We start from the raw sequence: 21,983 nt of genomic DNA on the forward strand, positions 1-21,983 counted from the left end.
TACGGGTTCAAATCTGTCCAAGGGCAACATCTGGATAGACTATTTCAAAGTCCACGCATATGTTACTCTTGATGGGATTTGAACCTAGGACTCCAGCACTAAAAGGCAATGGTACTAACAGAAGAGCCATATTCATAGAAAACCCACACATTAGTGAAGCCGATTTTTACTTCCATTGATTTCAATGGGAGTTGGTAGTGGCTGTTCCATTTCAGGATATTTTTAAACAATCGGACTGGGCAGTCCTGACTGTAATATTTCACGAATCGCTTAACACAAGTGATTACAACAATAGTTTGAAAAGATACATTTATTGATGAAAACTGTACTATTCAAAGGACCAAAATGGCTTTAGTATCCTGTTGGCCAACTCTAGCCTGGATACATGATGAGATACGGTCAGGCTTAGAGGCATACAGGTTCCATATGTTATCTTGTGACACATTTGCCCACATATGTTGCAACTGGGCCTCTTCATCCTGCACACGCATAGGCTGCCAAAGCTGGCATCCCAGCAGGTCCCATAAATGCTCAGTTGGTGATAAATATGCAAACTTGGCAGGCCAAGAAAGTGTGGCAACTTGGGTGTGACACCACACTAGCAAGTTGGGCAGTGTGTCGCTCCACTGCAAAAGCAGATTTGAAGCTCTCACCACACTCTCAATACTCCAAAAAGAACCAGAAATCATTAATAAAGACCATATGGTTCCAACAAGTCCTGGTTTCTCATTCATGTCACAACTGCAAAGGTGACAGTGCTGGGGTGTTAATGGTAGATCACAAAATAGTTGCAGTGACAACAAATTTTCTTGTGTTAAGTGCCTGGAAATGCTTCAGGCAGAGATAGGATTCTATAATAAAGGTGACACCTGTGTCTGGATGGTGGACAATGAAACTATTAGATCTGCTTGTGCTTATTGGTGGATCAAATGATCTTCTCTCCTGGTGTCTGCACTGCCTATTCGCCGTGTCTGCATGCCCTCATGTAACCACTGCTCTCCACACCTCCTAATACGTTGGTCAGAATGACCTGGATGACACGCAATTAATTGAAATGACCATCCTGCTTCCCTTGTTCCAGTGATGTGCCCCCTCTTAAAGTCTGTTAACTGGGCAAATTATCTTCTAGTGCATCACACAGGCATGTCTAACAGCTGACAATCTCTCAACAAGAGATGTTTAACAAAACATTTCACAAAAGTAGCCTCTGAAAGCTTTTTTTCATAGGGCACCACTTTTACAGCTTTTAGTGGCAAGACCCAAGTCTAATCATACCACAACTGTAATCATTTACATATCTGCCTGAGGCACAACTGCATGCAGCATTTTGCAGTGATCCAACATTTCTGTATGCATTATTTTGTTAATGATTGTAAGTGGAAATATGTTTTGAACTAGCAATAAATTGGGGGTCACAAACTAAGGAAAAAAATCTTTATAGGAATTGATGAGTACTATGTCAAACACTATCAAATAAGCTTTTAAAGGCTGGAAAATACCGTATATACCGGCGTATAAGGCGACGGGGCGTATAAGACGACCCCCCAACTGTCACCTTATACGCCGGTATACAGTGGAGAAAAAAAAATAAATTCATTACTCACCTCCCACGGCGTTCTGTCGCGCTCCGGCAGGATGTCGCTCGCTCCGGCAGGCTGTCGCTCGCTCCTCGTCCCCGGCGCAGCATAGCTTTCTGAATGCGGGGCTTGAAATCCCCGCTTCCAGAAAGCTAATACACACGCCGGCAGCCATGACATCATTGAATGGCTGTGATTGGCTAAAGCACACGTGGCTTCAGCCAATCACACTATTCAATGACATCATTGAATGGGTGTGATTGCTAACACGTGCGCCTTCAGCCAATCACAGCCATTCAATGCTGTCATGGCTGCCGGCGTGTGTATTAGCTTTCTGGAAGCGGGGATTTCAAGCCCCGCATTCAGAAAGCTATGCTGCGCCGGGGACGAGGAGCGAGCGACAGCCTGCCGGAGCGAGCGACATCCTGCCGGAGCGCGACAGAACGCCGTGGAAGGTGAGTAATAAATATTTTTTTTTACACTTTTTTTTTTTTTGTATTACCGGCGCATAAGACGACCCCCGACTGCAGAGCAGATTTTTCGGGGTTCAAAAGTCGTCTTATACGCCGGTATATACGGTAATGGTATTAAACATGACTAAATAAATGACAGAAATTAGAAGAAAATCGAACATATTGCTTTACAGACTTATGAGGTTGAGCCTAATAAGAAATTGTATCACTCAATTGTTGTTGCATATAAGTAACTCCTTCATTTCTGTACAATGTAAATTCTTCAATAAAATACTTTTGAACCATAAAGACCTATGAAAGGGACCTAAAGTTTATAACTATGCAAAAATATGGGATTTAGTCTAAGTTTTTCTTAATTAAGTCATCAATAGCACTACTTTTATACATTTACAAAAATGTATAAAGATGTTGATCACCTGTTTGTTTTGTACAGAGGCTCATTATTTTGTAATATTGCTATACTCTTTGATAATCGCCTAAAAGAATATGCCTATGGTGGTTCATCATATTAAAATACACCGCTGATCTTTTTTTGGAGTGGAGTTCAATGCAGTCTTATATGATCCCTTCTTATACCAATATCTACACTATATGAATAATATGGCAACTAGGTCTGGAGATGTAGCATCAATATTAATTTTTCATAGTGAATTAAATTATCATTTTCCTGAATTAATACCATCTGAAGCGAATGAAAATGTATCACAAAATATCACAATTGTGTGACAAGCTATACATACATCTTTCAAAAATTAGACATGGTCATTTATTTATTGAGGAAAATAATACAATATGTATCTGCAAGTGGCAAAAGTATGTGAACCTTTGCTTTCAGTATCTGCTGTGATCTCCTGTGCAACAATAACTGCATCTAAACAGTTCTGGTAATTGTTGATTAGTCTTGCATATTTGCTTGGAAGAATTGTAGCCCATTCCTACATACAAAGCAGCTTCAACTCTGTTATGTTGCTGGGTTTTTCTCCCATGAACGGCTCGCATCAAGTCTTTCCACAGCATTTCTATGGGATTAAGGCCAGAGCTTTGACTTGACAATTTCAAAACTTTACCTTTAATTTTTTTTAACCATTCTTTTGTAGAATGACTTGTGTGCTTTGTGTCATTGTCTTGCTGCATGATCCATGTTCTCTTGGGATTCAGCTCCCGAATAGATTTCCTGACAGTTTCCTTTAGAATTTGCTGGTAGAATTCATTGTTCCATCAGTGATGCAAACCTTCTAGTCCAGATGCAGCAAAACAGGCCCACGCTATGATACTACCAACACCGTGTTTCACACATGGTATGAGTGTTTTTATGTTTCAAAAGGTTTTATTGAATTTAAATTTACAGTTGGCAACACTCTGCCTCAGTGTCCCCGCGCAGGGGGCTATAGGTAGTTTGCAGTACAGAGATCTCGCATTTCAGATGAATGTGCATCATTAATACTGGGAGGGTGTTAGGGAAGGTGGAGGGGTAGGGGAAAGGTTGAGGTTTCTTGGTAGTTTAGCGGTCTTGACAGCAGGGGTGGAGGGGGTGGTGAGGTGGGGAGGCTGGGGAAGGGAGGGGAAGGAGGGAAAAGGGTAAAACGTTAAAAGGGGAACAATAAACATTAACAAAACAAGTATAGCCGATATACAGGGTACTGTTTTCAGATATATGTTCGTGATTAACGCCATCTCATTTTATCTTGTTTTTAGGGGGTGGAGGAGCGGACCTCGATGTCCTCCATCCAATGTTATGTTGTGCAGTAATGGCTAAATGGAGTTGCAGGGTGGGACTGGGGTCTATTTTATTGTTTTTAAGGTGTGACCTTTCCATTTTTCGTCTACAATCTCACCACGTAGGTCAAGTTTGGTATGTTAATGTGTGTTATCCATGGATTCCACACTTTTTCGAACTGCTGGACCATGTCTTGTCGTATGGTGATGAGCCGCTCGTTTAGGAGGGTTTTGTTGATGCGGTTTTCCAGCTGCTCATAAGGAAGTGTCGGCTTGCGCTAATGCTGTGCTATGAGGATTCATGCTGCCATTGTGATATATTGTAGAAGTTTAAAGGGGGTGTTACGCATTCCAGCTGGTCTATTTCCCAACAGCAACACAAAAGGGTTGGGTCCAAGGGAGGTACCGCTCACTGTGGCTATAAGATAGGAGACTCTTTTCCAGAGTTCCTGCACCACTGGGCATGTCCACCAAATGTGGAGCTGTGAGCCGACCTCATTACATCCCCGAAAGCACTGGCTGGGTGACTCCGAATAGATTGTGTTTATTCTTTCTGGTACTAGGTATGCTGTAAGTGTTTTTATGCTGTAATGCAGTGTTTTTCTTTCTCCAAGCAAAATGCATTTTAGCCAAAAAGCTCTATTTTGGCATCATCCATCCAGCAAAATATTGTTCCAATACCCTTCTAGCTTGTCCAGGTGATCTTTAGAAAACTGCAGACAGACAACAACCATCTTTTTGGAGATTAGTGTCTTTCTCCTTGAAATCAATATAGGAGCAGTATAGGAGAAGCCGTCAAGCATGCTCTCAAAGGGGAAATATGAAGATTAGTCTTATTATAAAAGTATTTTAACTGGTGATTTTCAAAGGTCAAAACGAGGACTCTGTGTGGTTGGGGAGGACCTCCTCAAGGGAAAGTAAGGAAGAACTGGATAATACTTGTATGAAACACAATGGCTGATTTGGGGGAGACCCAGTAAAGAATGAATGGTTGGTACATCCTGGGGAGGGGGGTAATTGATGATTGGGAGCATAGGGCCCCTAAGATCAATGAGAGCCTGTCCCTGAGAGACATATAATGAAAAAAGTTTGGTACCGTGTTAGCCAGTGGAGCAAAGAGATATTCCTGCAACTCACCAGAACCGCCATGGGCAGTAAAATGGCACCGCAATATGCCAACTGGAAAGTGACTTCCTGGCCTCCTGCTCCAGTAAACCATTGGCCTGCTTCCGCTACATTGATAACATCATAATCATCTGGACTAACACCGAATAAGAACTAATAAAATTCTATGAAAGATTCAATACATTCCACCCCACCATAAACCTGATATTAAGCTACTCATATACCGAAATCAACTTTTTGGACACCACCATAAAAATTTAAGACAACTCAATACAGACATTCCTATACCAAAAACCGATTGATTGGCCCACATACCTCAGAGGCTCAGATACAGACAGACTCTTCCCACTACGCAACTGCATACGAGACCCCACCATTTCTAGATTCTTTTGCACTTCCTTCCGTCCCCCCTGCAGCACATCGGTGGCGACATCAGCAGCAGGACAGGCAGACAGGGTAGGAAGGGAAGTCAGACCACGGGGACTGAGCGTGGTATCAACTGAGCAGAGAGGAAGGGGAGCAAGATGGCTATGGCAGGATGGTCCCCACTGGGTCAGCTCCCCAGTGGCCCAATCGAATTGGGGGTTGTGCAATGCCAACCACGGCATCCCTAGTACCATGTCTACCGACATTTTCTCCATCACCAGGAATGATAGTTCTTCCGAGTGGGAACTCCCCACCGTGAACTGTAACACTGCCGTCCTCCATCGTACCAAGCCCGTAGTGAGAAGGGTAGCATCAATGCTAGCAAAACGAATTGGCATCTTCAGCGCCACAAATTCCGCCATCAGGGGTCTAACGACACGCATGCTTATCAGGTTAGCAGTTGCTCCGGATTCAATATACGCCTGCCCTGGGCGGGAGAAGTTCCAGAATCTAACCTGGCACGGTACCAGAAGTTTAGGACGTACCTGTAGTCCTAGGCAATCCTCCCTGCAATTGCCTAGGACTTGGAGCTCTTCCGCCGGTTCAGACTGTGAGCGTTGAGGTCTCAGGGGGCAGGTTATCACCCGATGTCCAGCTTTCCCGCAGTAGAGGCAGAGATGATGCAATAAATGAATCCAGCGTCGCTCCTTGGGGTCCAGCGAGTCCATTTCCATAGGCTCGGGAACAGAGACTGGTACGGAAGAGGAGGGAACAGGACAAACAACCTCGCTGACTCTACGGACCTGTCTCTCTTGCTTCCCAGCCCTGAGCCTCCTATCTGCCTTCACCGCTAGCTCCATAGCCTCCTTTAAGGACCCGGGAACGGGATGGGAAATCAATAGTTCTTTAACCGCATCCGAGAGGCCCTGCAGAAAAACGTCTTTCAGAGCGCTATCGTTCCATGCAGTATCACCCGCATAGCGTCTGAAATTGGAGCAATAATCCTCCACACAAAGCGACCCCTGATGCAACGCCAACAGCCAAGAAACCGCCAACCCCACTCGGTCCGGTTCATCGAAGATACCCCCAAGTTCCTGAAAAAAGGAGTCCACCAACTGCAGGGAGGGGGACCCCTCGGGAATGGAAAAAGCCCCGCAGCAGGGACATTATAAGCCCGACCCTCTAGGCCTCCGAGCCGGAAGAACAGGGACGCATCCGAAAAAACAGGCGACACGCCTGTTGAAAAACAAAGAACTTGTTCCTCTCCCCGGAGAACACCTCAGGGAGAGGGCACTTGGGTTCGGGACTGGTTGATGCTTCCCGCTCCTGCGACAACGCCCACTGCTCCTGGGCCACTATGCGAGCTGATAAATCCCGGATCACTGGCACCAGGTCTTGCAGCTGGTTTGCGAGGGCGCTGATCGCCGCCATGGAAGAAACAGTTTTAAGGGCCAGTTATTATGTTACGGCACTCTGCCCCCTGAGCGCCAGGTGGGGTGCCCTGAACTTCCCGCACCCCACTGTCCCTGCCTACTTGCCTCGGCCCTGGCTAACTCCAGGCGGACAACTGGGCGGCGGTCCCTGCTCTGGCTAGGGACCTGGCGACTACCTAGATGGAACTTAACTAATGGGGGGACAGAATGCCGACAGAGAGGCAGATGGAAAAGATCAACAGAACAAACAAAGCTACTGTCAGGCTGAAGGAAACTGACTGGCAAACTAGGGCTAGCTGAGAGCTGCTGGCAGACTGAAGGAAACTGACCGGCAAACCAGGGCTAGCCGAGAGCTGCTGGCAGACTAGCCAGTAGCAGACAGAACCAGAATAGACTGAGAAAGGCACACTAGAAAGAGACTGACTAGCAACTAGTACTGACTGACACAGGCAGAACTGACTAGTGGCTAACAGAACCAATAACTGGCAGTGAGCTCAAGTCACTGCCAGCCTTATAACTGCAAGGCTCCGTCCACGGGTGGAGAGTGGGAGGAGCCGACTCTCCAACTGCTGTATAAGAAGGGTGGAGGAGTGTGGGCGGCACCCTACGGGCGGACATGCCCATGCCGCCGCCCACCGGCCGCCCCAAGCCGCGGGGAGAGCCCCGACACAGAGCTCCAGGACGCCGGAGTCGACGCCGGAGCGACGCGTGCCGACCGCAGCTCCCTGCGCCGCCCTACATGGTAACATGGACACAACATAGAAGATATGAAAGTTATGATATGGAAAGGCAATTTCAAGTCACAAAGCCAAAGAAGAATTTGGGAATATAAATTTATAACGTTTGACAATTTTAATAGAGGGTTAAATTATTCATGAGGATTTATGCGTGAGTGGGAAGTATGAGAAATCTATAGCATAGATAACACTGCTGGCCTGGTGGAAACTCCCCCAACACTATCCCTTATCAGTGACTCTTTAAAGATGTTTGTATTTCTATGGTAGTATTTACTAATTAAAGGACCATAAAACTTTCACTGCCTTATCAATGACTATTTTTTTGGTGCAAATTACTCACATCCATGTATGTGCCTTGTCATAAGTATCCGTGTATAAATTTGCATGCCTCTTCAGATCCATTTCATTATGCTTTGATGAAGGACTCAGAGTAAGTCCGAAAGCTCGCAGTAATGTCAAGTATTTTTGTTAGCCATTAAAAGGTATCATATCTACAAGATTACTTGGTTTCTCTTGCTGGGAACAATCACATTTGAGAGACATATGGTTTGAAGGCTATGATAAATACTAAAGGTGATCTCAGGAGGTGCATCCCAGGGAGAGGGTTGGGTCCAGGGAAGCAAAGAGAGCAAAAGGACACACACTTTGGGCGAGGGGGACCTCAATTTAGACTTAAGGTTGTGAAATAGGTCGAGGACATGGGCATGTGCGGCAGCTAAGTAATGGAATGACAATCCGCAAGGTCAACTGCACCAGCATCTTTGGGGCATAAAAGAGTCGACCTACTAATCCATGTGCACCCAAAGGATGAAACAAAGGCTCCAAAACAATGCTGGGTATGAATCCAATAACATAAGGGTGGTCTGCAAAAAGTACACCAACCAAGGAAAGAGTGTTTTTTTAAGAATATTCAGCTGTCAGACCCATGTAAACTCTATGCGGTCCCAAGCCGCCACATCTCTGGTAAAGTTAAACAGTTGAGTTAGAAAGTTGTCTTGGAATTACCTGGAGAGGTCAGCAGTAATTTTAACACTCAATTATGTCAAACCCACAGGGGGTCATGCGAAGGGAAAATTGACTTTAAAAATTGTGATCAGGAGTGGGGGAAGGGAAACATTGAGACCCAAGCTAACATGCTGCAAAGTATCATGAAGGGCTAGCTATACTATCTAATCAAAGGTCTTCTTGACATCTAATAAGATCATCAGAGGGATATGATGGGATTGTGCATGGTACACAATGTCCAGCATTTTAAGCACGTTGTCACAGGCCTCCCCACGCAGGACAAAGGACACTTGATCAGGATGGATCAAATATACTAAATTCATTTCTACCTTATTGGCCAAACATTTCACACAGACTTTCAAGTTTACATTCAAGAACGAAATGGGACGATAACTAGCACATAAATGTGGGTCCTTGTCCAGTTTATGGAGCTAATGTAGGTACAAAGTATTGTAAATGGTAGCACAACCCCAGTATTAGTGCAAGTGTGGTTCTCAGCTAAAGCCACACTGTCAATGGCTTTAAATACAGGAGAAATATAAAACAAACGGCATAAGATGCAAAAAAAATATACGTTTATTGTGCAACTCCAGAAGACAATAGCAACATTTTGGGCTTGTGGTCCTTTTTCAAGTTGCACAGTAATATATATATAAAGTGTCAATATATCAGTATACAAGACATAAACACTAGTCACATAATAGCAGTCAGAACAACAGGGAAGGGCTAGTGTAAAAAGGCAACAAGGAATTGTAGTACGAATTAGGAGCTTACAAGAGCATAAATGTACCTAGTAAATGTATGGCTGGAAAAATGACTCCAATTATGAAAAGCGCCGAGTCAGAAAAGGAAGGTGAACTGTAACCAAACATGAAAAATACATAAATGACATGCAGAAAAATGTCTGTTATTCATTGGAGAGTTAGTGATTTTAAGCATGAAGAGTTCTGGCCCTTTTACATGGGCTGACATTCAGGTAAACAACTGCACAAATGCTGACATCACCACTAAGGTCGTTAGTTCTCGTTCAGAGTGTTTACATTGATAGACTTCACCCCGGGCTTCTCACTCAGTGCTTCACCTTTTATGTGAAGCACTAAGCGGGGTAGATTTACACAGAACGACAAACCTGCGAACCAGCAATGGTTTTTTTGCTGACTGAAAGTCAGCTTTAAAAAACTGTAAACGAAAAGTGAGCAATTTTTGTACATTTACACTGCACGATTATTGCTCAAATTCGTTCATTTGAATGAAGTTTGAGCCATAATTGTCCCGTGTAAATGGCCCATTATGAAGGATAAATAGTAGCAGTCTATAAGTAGTATTAGGCAAGATAAATATTGGGTAGATAAGGCAGCTTAAACCACAGAAATAACTGTCAGAACATATCTCCAGTACAATTACAGGACCATTGCAATTTTTTAAACTTCTCCTAGATGTACAGTCACTTAGTTATGTCTTACAGTCTCTTTGTTACTATCGGGTCTCTTATGGCTCTTTGTTACTATCAGGTCTCTCATGGCTCTCTGTTACTATCAGGTCTCTCATGGCTCTGTAAACACTGAACACATAACACAGTTCTTGTGATGGAGGGCTCTTGTCAGGAATCGAACTCAGGACTTCCTGTACTCCAGCTAGTGGCTCTACCTGCTGAATTATCCAGCCTGTGGACAGTTCTCCTGCATTGTCCTGACCCTGGCCCTGATTCCTCCTTCATTGCATGATTATTCTGCTTCATAGCATTTAGTCAAGCTCCACTTCTACCTGCTCATCTACAATTACAACAAGACCTCCTGATACTGACTTCTGGCTTCTCTTATGACAACACTACCCATTTCATCCATTTGTACTGCAAACCGAGATTTTTCATTGCTGACTCCTGGCTCTTTCCTGACTACTCTCCAGACCTGCAGCTGTTACACCTGAGGCTCCACCCTAGTGCCTCAAACCGCTAAATTAATACTATATCATATATACATTTTAAAAGCTCTTAAAAATAAATGAATAAATAACAGCATATACGCTGCCGCGGGGCCCTTGTGGCAGGAGTAATGCATAAATCGCAACAATTTAACTAGTATGAATAAACATGTCACCCTATATTATTCAATTGTACTAAAAATGTATCATATACTTTTTACCAGCAAGATAAGAATCCAATCGGTATCTCAATAGTACAGATCTCACAATATTCATGTCTGCAGAGGAGATATCCAGGTTGTGACAGGCAATCAGGTGAGGGAGGAAGGGATGAAAAAATGTATTTTCAGAGAGTGCTTCTTTAAAGTGTTAAAGGCATTTCTCCTAATAACACTAGTGTCTGTAATACCTTGCTAGTATACTTTTATATTTTACTCTCCCTCAGTAGCTCATTCTAATGTAGATGTAACATTTTACATTTCTAACATTGGCCTACTAATTAGCAGGATTGCTGCCTTTAGGGCGCCCACCCACTGGCGATTTTTTTTTCTTTGCGTTTTGCGTTTTTTCTCAAGAGCAATTAGAATTGAATGTACTCCTGTCCACTGGCGTTTTTTTTTGCGTTGCGTTGCGATTTTTAACATAGGAACTGTCAGTTGCATATGTGTCCTTATTTTTCTCCTAATGCACCCATGAAAGTCAATGGAAATTAATGGAAAAGCCGCGAAAACGCGGCAAAAAACGCCGCGGAAAACGCTGCGTTTTTCACGCACGAAAATCGCAAACGCCAGTGGGTGGGCGCCCTTACTCTAATAAACACTAGAATTATAACAGTTTCCTGAAATACTAGCAATCTATGCAGTTTTTCTAAATACATCCTAGCAAATATTACATTTTTTCCTAAGTACACTGGGTTAACTTTCCAATCCCCCCTGCATGCTATTTTATTGTATTCATATGCATGTCAAATATTGGTGTTTTTTATCTGAGCAGCATTTGTATCAAAATAAAATATATCATGTGCAAATTGCAATAAATTTCCCTCTCCAGGCTTCAGAGCCAGGTCTTTTATCCTGGCTGCAGCATTACAGAGTCTCACAGCTGAGTGGATGTCAAGTAGTACATGCCTTGTGCTCACAACTATCCACGTAAAGCACTCTATTTAACCCCTGCAGGCCTTTTCCTCTTTTTTTTTTCATTTTTACAACATAGCTACTTCAGGGCTTTTTTTTGTAGGACAAATTCTATTTTTCCATGGTACCTTTTAATATACCATATAACCGATGTATTTTAAATAGAGCAAAATGGAAAAACACAATTGCGCCATTTTAAGGGGCTGTTTTTATGGCGTTCATGGTGCAGTAAAAATTATGCTATCTTTATTCTGTGGGTCAGTAAGATACCAAATGTATATAGTTTTTTTTTATGCACTTAACGTGTAAAATATACCTTTAAAAAATTTGCTTTCTGTTGTCACTTTGTGAACCCATTACCTTTTTATTTTAGCAGCAATGCAGCTATGGAAAGGCTCACTTTTGTAGGGTGTAGGGTAAAGTTTAGTGATATTATTTTGGGGTACATAAAGCTTTTTGATCGCTTTTAATTTAACTTTTTCTTTGAGACAAGGTGACTAAAAAAGCACAATTCTAACATTGCATTTACCATGCAGGATTAATAATTAGAGATGAGCAAGCCTACTCGGCCACGCCCCTTTTTCGCCCGAGTACCGCGATTTTCGAGTACTTCCGTACTCGGGTGAAAAGATTCGGGGGGCGCCGTGGGTGAGTAGGGGGTTGCAGCGGGGAGTGGGGGGGAGAGGGAGAGAGAGAGGGGTCCCCCCTGTTCCCCGCTGCTACCCACCGTGCCGCCACGCCTCGCCCTGCCCCCCGGCGCCCCTCGAATCTTTTCACCCGAGTACTGAAGTACTCGAAAATCGCGGTGCTCGATCGAGTAATTACTCGAAACGAGTAGGTTCGCTCATCTCTATTAATAATGCAATATTTTGAATTTTTACTAATGCAGCAATAATAATTTAAATATTTTTTTATTCTTTAATTTTTTGGTGCAATGACTGGAAAAAGGTGTTAAAAATCTTTCTTTTAATTGTTTTTAACCCCTCTCCTTAGTCCCTAGAGGAGTTGATTTTGCGATCATTTGGTCGCTCATACAGTATAATGCAATACTCTAGTATTCCATTATAATGCACACTGACCGACAATCTGAAGTTGTACCACAGGATCAGTTAAAAGGAAACAAGTTTAGTACCATTTTAGCCAGTAGAACAAAATGGAATTGTTCTTAGTAAGAAGTATATATATATTATTAAATTTCTTCAGCTCTATTCTATTTGCTTGAAGAAGAACCTTAAGAAGGATGATGGGTAAATGGTTTATAAAGAAGAATGCAGACTTCAGGACTACGATGTGAAAGCCACAATAGGCAGTTTGAGATACAGAGAGGCTACAGACTGCAGGGCCCTGGTGTTAACTCACAACAAGTAGTGCAGAACAACAAGGTAGCAAGTGCTATAGCCACAACCATTAGGACTGGACTTTAATTGGATTGGATTTTAAGGAGTTGTTCTTTCATCATCTGAATGTTGAACTATTACGTTTTAAGAATAAGTAAACTTGAGTCTATTTAAGAATAAGTAAACTTGAGAAACTGTGTCTCTGGCATTACCTAATAGGCATTTAGTCATAACAGACATGGGGCTTATTGTGGGGCACTACTGGGGTACAGTGGGAACCCCCCCCCCCCCTTTTTTTTTCCAAACACCTAGATGCTATGGTTTCTATTAACATTGCAGTAGGATTTCGTCCCTTGCAGTGGGATCTTGGTTGTATATTAAAGCTGTATATTAGTGTGGGCACAACTCCTCTATGTGTGGCATTGCCGCAACATAACTGTACGTTGAGATGAGTGTTATTCCAAAACATAGTGTGCAAAGGAACCAGTTGTGGCTAACAGGTGACTAGTTCTTCCATCACGACAACACACCTGCCCACACAGCGCTGAGTGTTTAGCTATTTTTGATGAGAAGTGGCCTGATCCCCTTACCTTACCCTCCGTATTCTCCTGATCTCGCTCCGTGCAACTTTTTTTTATTTCCTCAGGTTAAAAGAGACCTAAAGGAAAACCTTTTGTTAAAGAGGTGAAAGTACTAAAACAATTTTAAAGTTTAAAAAATGCTTCGAGCAGTGGAAGAAACATCTGGACAAATGTATTGCTTCAAATGGAGAGAATCCTGAAGAAGACTGAAGTTTCAAAATATATATATTTTTTTGGTTTTTGTATTTTTAATAAATGAATTCCTGTTTCTTTTGGATACCCTCTTGTATATCACTCACTAAACTATAATTAAAGAACCAGTGACTCTGTATAGTAATGAGCCCAAGCTCTTTCACATAGATTGGATATTCCTATTTATTTAGCTTGTGCTAACAGTTCACAGTTTTTATGCAAATATATGTACCCCAATGTCTTCATCATATCATCACTTTATAGCATTTAGGATTTCAGTGAAAAAAAAAATCACAGCAGTGTAATTTGCTGCTTTGGAAAAGTGGCATTGAGTAAGTAATAAAAAGCCAAGTCATGTAAAGTGAACAACTAATTATAGTAATCACAGCTGGTTTCAAACTACTTGTAACAGTTTGTGCATAATTCATACTCAAAAGCATCATTCTGGTGTTACTTGTGAAATAGAACACCTGTTTGTTGTTTAGCATGTGTTTATGCAGATGATTGCTGTTGTCAAAGCACCTTGATGCAGACTCGCCTTGTTTACATTTTTTTCCCTAAAGGAATGACAGTGTTCTTTCAATAAATTTTCAGTGTATTCTAATTTCAGAAGCTGCAATTCATGGGGTGGAGTTATCGAAGCAACAAGTGTACTTATCTGCTGAATGTAGAACAAGCTGGCCAAGTAATGTATGTGCTCATTTAGTGTTTAACCTCTTCATGGCTACACATATTGGATACCTTTATAATTAGATCACGTAACAGTTTTTCACTTTGTAACTTGGTAGAATAAGGCAAAATCATGTGCTAATGGGTGAGCATAGATTGGCCACGTGTGGCCAGCCGGATCACATGTCCTTAACTATCTCAAAGATTCATTTTTATTGCATGCCCTTTGATAAATTTCATAACGAAATGATGCAGTGCCTCGTGAAAGTATTCACACCATAGTGTTTTTTCAGTTTTGTTGCATTAAAGGGGTTGTCCCGCGAAAGCAAGTGGGGTTATACACTTCTGTATGGCCATATTAATGCACTTTGTAATGTACATTGTGCATTAATTATGAGCCATACAGAAGTTATCAGAAGTTATTCACTTACCTGTTCCGTTGCTAGCGTCCTCGTCTCCATGGTGCCGTCTAATTTTCAGCGTCTAATCGCCGGATTAGACGCGCTTGCGCAGTCCGGTCTTCTTCTTTTCTGAATGGGGCCGCTCGTGCCGGAGAGCGGCTCCTTGTAGCTCCGCCCCGTCACGTGCCGATTCCAGCCAATCAGGAGGCTGGAATCGGCAATGGACCGCACAGAAGACCTGCGGTCCACCGAGGGAGAAGATCCCGGCGGCCATCTTCACCAGGTAAGTAAGAAGTCACCGGAGCGCGGGGGTTCAGGTAAGCACTATCCCGTTTTCTTTGTTAACCCCTGCATCGGGTTTGTCTCGCGCCATACGGGGGGGCTATTGAAAAAAAAAAAACCCGTTTCGGCGCGGGACAACCCCTTTAACAACTATAAATAAAATGGATTGTTTCGAGGTTTGTACTACTTGATTTCCACCACATGCCTGCAGTGTACAGTGACCAAAATAATAATTAAAACAAAAAACTGAAAGCTTAAATTTGCATGAACATTCACCTCTTGAAAGTCAATACCTTGTGGTCAACACCTTTTACTGCAATTACAAATGCAAGTATCTTGGTGTTTGTCTCTGTTAGCCTAGCACAGTCCATACACTGGGATTCTTTGGCCATTCTTCTAGGCAAAACTAGTTACATTCGTTGTGTTGATGTACAGCAGCCTTCAAGTCATGCCACAGATTCTTAAATGGACTGATGCTTGGGCTTTGGTTAGGCCATTGCAAGACATTTCAATGTTTCTCCTTAGAGAACTTTTCAGATGGGCAACACGTAGGAAATTCCACATGACAGCATACAGATTTTGATGTGGAATTGAAAATGCCTTAATTCTGACATCAATTCTGCATCAAAATCTACATTCTGATGTGTGAGGTTTGGTACAGATTTCTGCAGAGGCAGATTCAAATGTGTATTGCGGCCAATTTCCAGCCCATGTAAAATGTCCCTAACAGTGGCACCCCTATCATAAGGCAACCTGAGCCTCCTGCCTCAGGTGGCAGTCTACAGGAAAGTACAGAAGAAAAAAAATGAAAAAAAACACCATCTCACCAACCAATGTCGTCAAAGGAGGGAAGTATAGACACGCTTGACCAGGTATAGCAAGGGTGTAAAAAAAAAAAGAAAAGGGAAGTCCAGCGCATCCAATGGAAAAATTTTAAAAACACTAAACTTTAATTTGGCATGCTTCTAAGAGATAAGATCATATGAACCAAAAAAATTAAACAGGGCTGTGTCAGGGTCATGGCCTTTATGGGTGTATAGTAGGAACTGCATGATGAATATTGTCAAAATAAAATATTGAGTCTGTATAGATCTGAAATTTTATTTTTTAAATTTTATTTCTTGGTTCTGAACAAATGTACACATCTTTCAAACAATGTTGATGTACAATGGGCTGTCATATAAGAAGTAGCATACATATGGTAAGAGATCAACGTCAATATTATGAGTGAAAATTAAATCTATATCTGCACCACCCAGAGTTGTGGTAGATTCGATGGGCGGATAATCTAGATTAGAATGAGTTTTCATGAAGTTTAAAGCGTGTAAGTTTAGTTTAGCACTGTTATTGAAATCTTAAACAAGTATGATGGGCACTTATGTATCGACTATCATGTTTTCATCAATCTTCTTTGTAGTCTTAAAGTAAGCCATAATTTTCCCAAACAGCAGTATTTCCAAATCAGAGAGGGAGACCTGACGCTCCTGATAATCAGTATTCTTAATTTTAGACTTTTTGTAATCCTCATGAACTGCTCTTTCTTCTGGAATGCGTTTTCAATCATTTTAAAGCCATTTATTAGCCATATGTCTCAACAGTTTGAGAAAAACATTTTTCGCACTTCTTCGCACCACAATTTTCTCAAATATTCACTACTTACTTTTTTTTACAGTATCCTTGTAGAACTCACTGAGATGAGTCAAATGACACCTCACATGACACGATAGCATTCTGAATTCCAGAGCTACACTAATTTTTAGCAGTATGGCATGGCGATTTTAGTACATCAAGATGGCGGCGCTATTGCATCACCTGATAACAACATACAAATGTCAGACTCTTATTGTTAGATACATTTGTCCTTCCTCTTTACAATGAGATATTTAACATTGTTGTCGTACGTGTTTTCGAGAAATTATTTTGATTTTAAAACTTTCATGCTTACTTCCCTTCAAAATCAGAAGATGTCAAGTAGTATCATCAGTTTATAACTGGCAGAAACCAGTGGGACCAAGATACACCCATCAACTGTTTGTAGAAGTCTGCCAGGAAGTGATCTTCATGGAAGAATTGTGGCCCATGGGTCATACCTTTGATTTAGAAACAAGGCCAAGTACAGAAAAATGGCAACAGGTGCTCTAGACTGATAAATCAAAATGTAAAATATTTGGCTGTAACAGAAGGCAGTTTGTTCACCTTAGGTCTGGAAAGCAGTACAATGATGAGTGTCTGCAGGCAACAGTGAAGTACGATGGGGGTTCTTTGCAAGTTTGGGGCTGCATTTCAGCAAATAAAGTTGGAGATTTGTTCAGGATTAGTGGTATCCTCAATGCTGAGAAATACAGACAGATACTTATCCATTATGCAGTACCATCAAGTGATGATTGGCATTTCATTGGTGCCAAATTTATTCTGCAGCAAGACAATGACTGCAAACATACAGCCAATGTCATTAAGAACTATCTTCAGCTTAAAGGAGATGTCCCGAGGCAGCAAGTGGGTCTATACACTTCTGTATGGCCATAATAATGCACTTTGTAATGTACATTGTGCATTAATTATGAGCCATACAGAAGTTATAAAAAGTTTTATACTTACCTGCTCCGTTGCTGGCGTCCTCGTCTCCATGGAGCCGACTAATTTTTGGCCTCCGATGGCCAAATTAGCCGCGCTTGCGCAGTCCGGGTCTTCAGCTTTCTTCTATGGAGCCGCTCGTGCCAGAGAGGGGCTCCGTGTAGCTCCGCCCCGTCACGTGCCGATTCCAGCCAATCAGGAGGCTGGAATCGGCAGTGGACCGCACAGAAGAGCTGCGGTCCACGAAGGTAGAAGATCCCGGCGGCCATCTTCAGCGGTAAGTATTGAAGTCACCGGACCGCCGGGATTCAGGTAAGCGCTGTGCGGGTGGTTTTTTTAACCCCTGCATCGGGGTTGTCTCGCGCCGAACGGGGGGGGGGGGTTAAAAAAAAAAAACCCGTTTCGGCGCGGGACATCTCCTTTAAAGAAGAACAAGGAGTCCTAGAAGTGATGATATGGCACCTTCAGGGACCTAATCTGAACATCATTGAGTCTGTCTGAGATTACAAGAAGAGACAGAAGGATTTGAGCATGTCTACATCCACAGAAATAGGACAGGAGAGGGGTGGAGCAAACCTGATTGTATCAGAGGTTTTAGTTCCAGATCAAAGTCTAGGGACCAAAAAGCTTTAGACAGGGTTGTATAGAGGGGATGAGTTGTGGGGGTGCTGCCTACCAGAAGAACCCACCAAAGGTGGGCACCACAGATGTGTGAAAATCTAATAGAGGAAAAACTGGTGTGTAGGCTCAACTCCCCAGAAAGGTTTGTGGAATGGTAAGACGTAATATCCAACTTCTCTTTTATTAGAAATACTAAAACCAGTAAAGAAATAAAACCAATATTGGAAAATATAGCCCCCTGTTTTTCCCTCCATCCCTTTTTCCTTTCTTTTCCCTCCCCATAATTCATAAACAAAGAATTTATACAGAAATATTAAAGCCAGTATAGGATACACGTTTCAGGGTGAGCCCCTTCTTCAGTCAAGCTGAGTGAGACATCACTTCTGGGACTGCAGTGATACGGATCCCAAAAGTACTGGTGGTACCAGTGGTGGAGCTGGGGACAACAGGAGAAGTGGAATAACTTCACATGTTTATCTACCTAATCTCCTGCTGCCTTTCTGGTGTTGCACATGGTACAGTTAGTATTTCAGAAAAGACTACTTTGGAGGTTTTTGCCATACGCTTACATCTTAGTTCCCTGAAATCCTTTGAAAAAATCTTCCATATGCCTCTAACTTTGTCTTTGGTGTCAATATGCTCTATTACTACTGGGTCCTTACGAGTCCCTCCCAGTAATCTGTTAACTTAATCCACAATGTGTCGAACTCCAGCAACAGGAAGACAACAAGCCTTTTGACAATCCCAGCTTTTGTGACAGATTGCCCTGTCTATCCCCCTAATAACTGAATCCCTCACTACCAGGACCTAATATTGGTGAAGAAAGGGCAGCATAGGTGGTGCAAAAAACATCCAAAGATGTGCTTTATTTCTCCATGGCACAAAGAGACATCAATGTTTCGTCTTATGACAAGTCTTTGTCAAGCTCACAGTATACAGACACAACATACAATACATATCACAGGTACAACCCAATAACCCAATCATAAAAGACATCACCCAGTAAAAAAAAACCTCCTCCAGACAGGTGTTTCTCATCTGGCATCAGAGCATGGCAAATATCCTCAAAAATCTTCTGAATCCATTAAATATGTAGTAAACTTCCATATTTTCAACGGACACTGAGAGGGGACCAATCGAAGCTCCAATGAAATGAGTGCATGGTCAGAAAGTACACAGGGGTAGATTATAGATTCGCTGTCACAGCAAAAAAAGGAGTATGAGATAAGGAAGAAATCAATATGTGAAATAGAGTGGTGTACAATAGGGCAATATGTATTCTCCTTGCCATCGGCATTAGCCACTCTCCAAAGATCACATAACCTCCACTGGTTTATCAGTCCTAACAGTGCATGAGAAACTGAAGGTGGCTGCAATGCAAATCCCGTCCTATCCAAAGCTTTGTCTGGAATATTTAATTTGACTGGCATATTTAATAAAATGACATGGAATAGATTACCTCCGCGCAGATCACCCATTTGCTGTAGTCCCCCTTAACCCCAGCAAGCCACATGTTCAACATAGCGGAACTAACGCTGTGTAGATTGCTACGACAATGCCTGTTTTCCAGCTTGTTGATCTTTTCATGCAGCATCTCTGTCTGACACCGCTGTAAGGAAGTTTCTAATGTTGAAAAAATTTGTTCTGAACTCTGGGTCTTCGTTTTCAGCTCCACTATCCTCTGGGTGCTGTTAGTAACTTGCAATAGTGCAAGGTTGATGGATTTATGTAGTGTTTCCAGTCTGTTATCAAACAAAGGTAGAAGTCATTTGGATACGTCTTTGGCCACCAAGGTTTCCTTTGCTATTTCTATGTCTATATACCAGAACATTGGAAGGAGACGTAGGATAAGATGAGGTATCAGTTCCCCCTGATAAAAATTCTGGCAAGCTTGTGATGTTCACTGATGCGGAGTTGGATAAGGGTGGGGACTGTGGAGAGCTTTTGTCGCCTTTGTCTTTGGGATCCTTGAAAGTTTTGTTGTTTTGCTTTATAGGCGAAACTGCTTTCCCGGAGTTTGGTTGTCGACCTGATTGTCCCAACCTGCCAGTGTTAGGTTTGGTAAAGTATTTGTCCATATTTAGGCCCTCCTGGGCCTAACAGAGTAGCAGATTGGAAACATAGAGAGAAAGGAGAGCGTGTCCCTCGGGCAATAAACTAACATGAAATATCCATGTAATCGATGACTATACATGTGATACGACAAACAGACTCTTTATCTGATGGTTACAAGAACTAAAGATTTCTGGGCCAATTTAAGGTCAGTTCTTGTCAAACTGCGGTGTTCCAAAGTGTGGTTTTAGTGCACCCTTAAATTCGAGGAAAATGAAGTGCTTTAGTTATGTGTTGAAATAGAGAGTTTCAAAAGTAAAATCATGGGACATTTAGATCTTGTGCATCTCCACCAAGCCTCTGTGGCGCACCCTGGATATAATGGTGGAGGATTCCTCAAGTTGTCTTCCAGAACCCCATCGTATTTAATGTCTCACAGTAACTGAGGGGGATGGTCACCATGTAATCTGCTCTGGCAGCACTGATTGGTCACAGTCTTGGGTATCCTTCAAGGAGCCTTGCTGGTTCAAATCTGATATGCTTACGCTGCACTTGACTGTAGTGGTTGGGGCATTTACCCAGCGCGTCTGAGTCACAAGTGCAGTATTGCTCTCTGAGCAGGGACCCACAGGCTTTTCCAGTACCAATAGCACAGGCCAGACCGAGCACTGGGGGTCGTGACTCCAAAAAAAATCCCACTAGGTACAGGACCTGGAAGGCATCCAGTCCCAGGAGAACAAAGCATCCCAGATCTCTTTCCTGCTGACAAAGCACAACTGCTGATGAGATCCCAGCATCCAGCGCCAGCAAAAAGTCTTTGACATGGAGAAAAGATGGCTCCATAGACCTTATGGCTGTTGGTAAATTGCAGGCTTATAAGCTCTGGGATCCCAGAGAATAGGTCTGTCTTGCAGCTAGTCTTTTAAAATGCAGCCATACCAGATGCCCTTACCACCGAAGTCCAAAATGTGCATAGTTTAAAAATGCAGCATACACTACTTTCATCCTTTTTATGGAAATGCCATTGAAAGCTATGGTGAGTGGTTAAAACATGAATGCATCTGTATTTGATCTGTATTGCATTAGTATATCAACAGTATTTTAATCGCATTACATCTGTTATTCAAAGTGACTGCACTTCAGTTTCCTGCCTTAAATACAGCCCATCAGTAATAGTAATGCAATGCTGATGCAGTTTCCTCTATAAGGCCGGCTGCACACGGCCGTAACGGGCTCCGCCATGAAATTCCGCGGCGGAGCCCGTCACAGCGCCCCCCGGAAGACCCCATACTTACCTGCGGATCCGGCGTCCTCGCTCCTGCATGACGCTTCCCCGCCCACCGCCGCTGCGTCATGTGACACGCCAGCCACGTCACATGACACTCCCACCGCGGCACATGACGCGGCTGTCTGTGTCATGTGACGCGCCGGCCGCGTCATATGACACGCCAGCGGTAGGCGGGGAAGCGTTTTCACGCTATCTTCCGCTGTGCTGAACGGACGGCTTCCATTGACTGCAATGGAAGCTGTCTGCGCGTACACCGGGAGATTTCACAGTGCGGAATTCCGCGGTGGAATTCCGCACCGTGTGCCCTGAGCTATTAGGTTCAATAGAACCTAATAGCTGCGGGCAACGCAGCGGATTTTTGCCGCGAATTACGCGGCGGAAATCTGTCCCTGTGAAGGAGGCCTAAGGGTATGTTCACATGTAGCACATACACTGTGGAAAATCTATAGTATATTACAGTACCAGCAAAGTAAATGACATTTAAAGGTATTCTGTCAGCTT

This window comes from Eleutherodactylus coqui, chromosome 1 (genome assembly GCF_035609145.1).
Source record: "Eleutherodactylus coqui strain aEleCoq1 chromosome 1, aEleCoq1.hap1, whole genome shotgun sequence".
Taxonomy (NCBI): domain Eukaryota; kingdom Metazoa; phylum Chordata; class Amphibia; order Anura; family Eleutherodactylidae; genus Eleutherodactylus; species Eleutherodactylus coqui.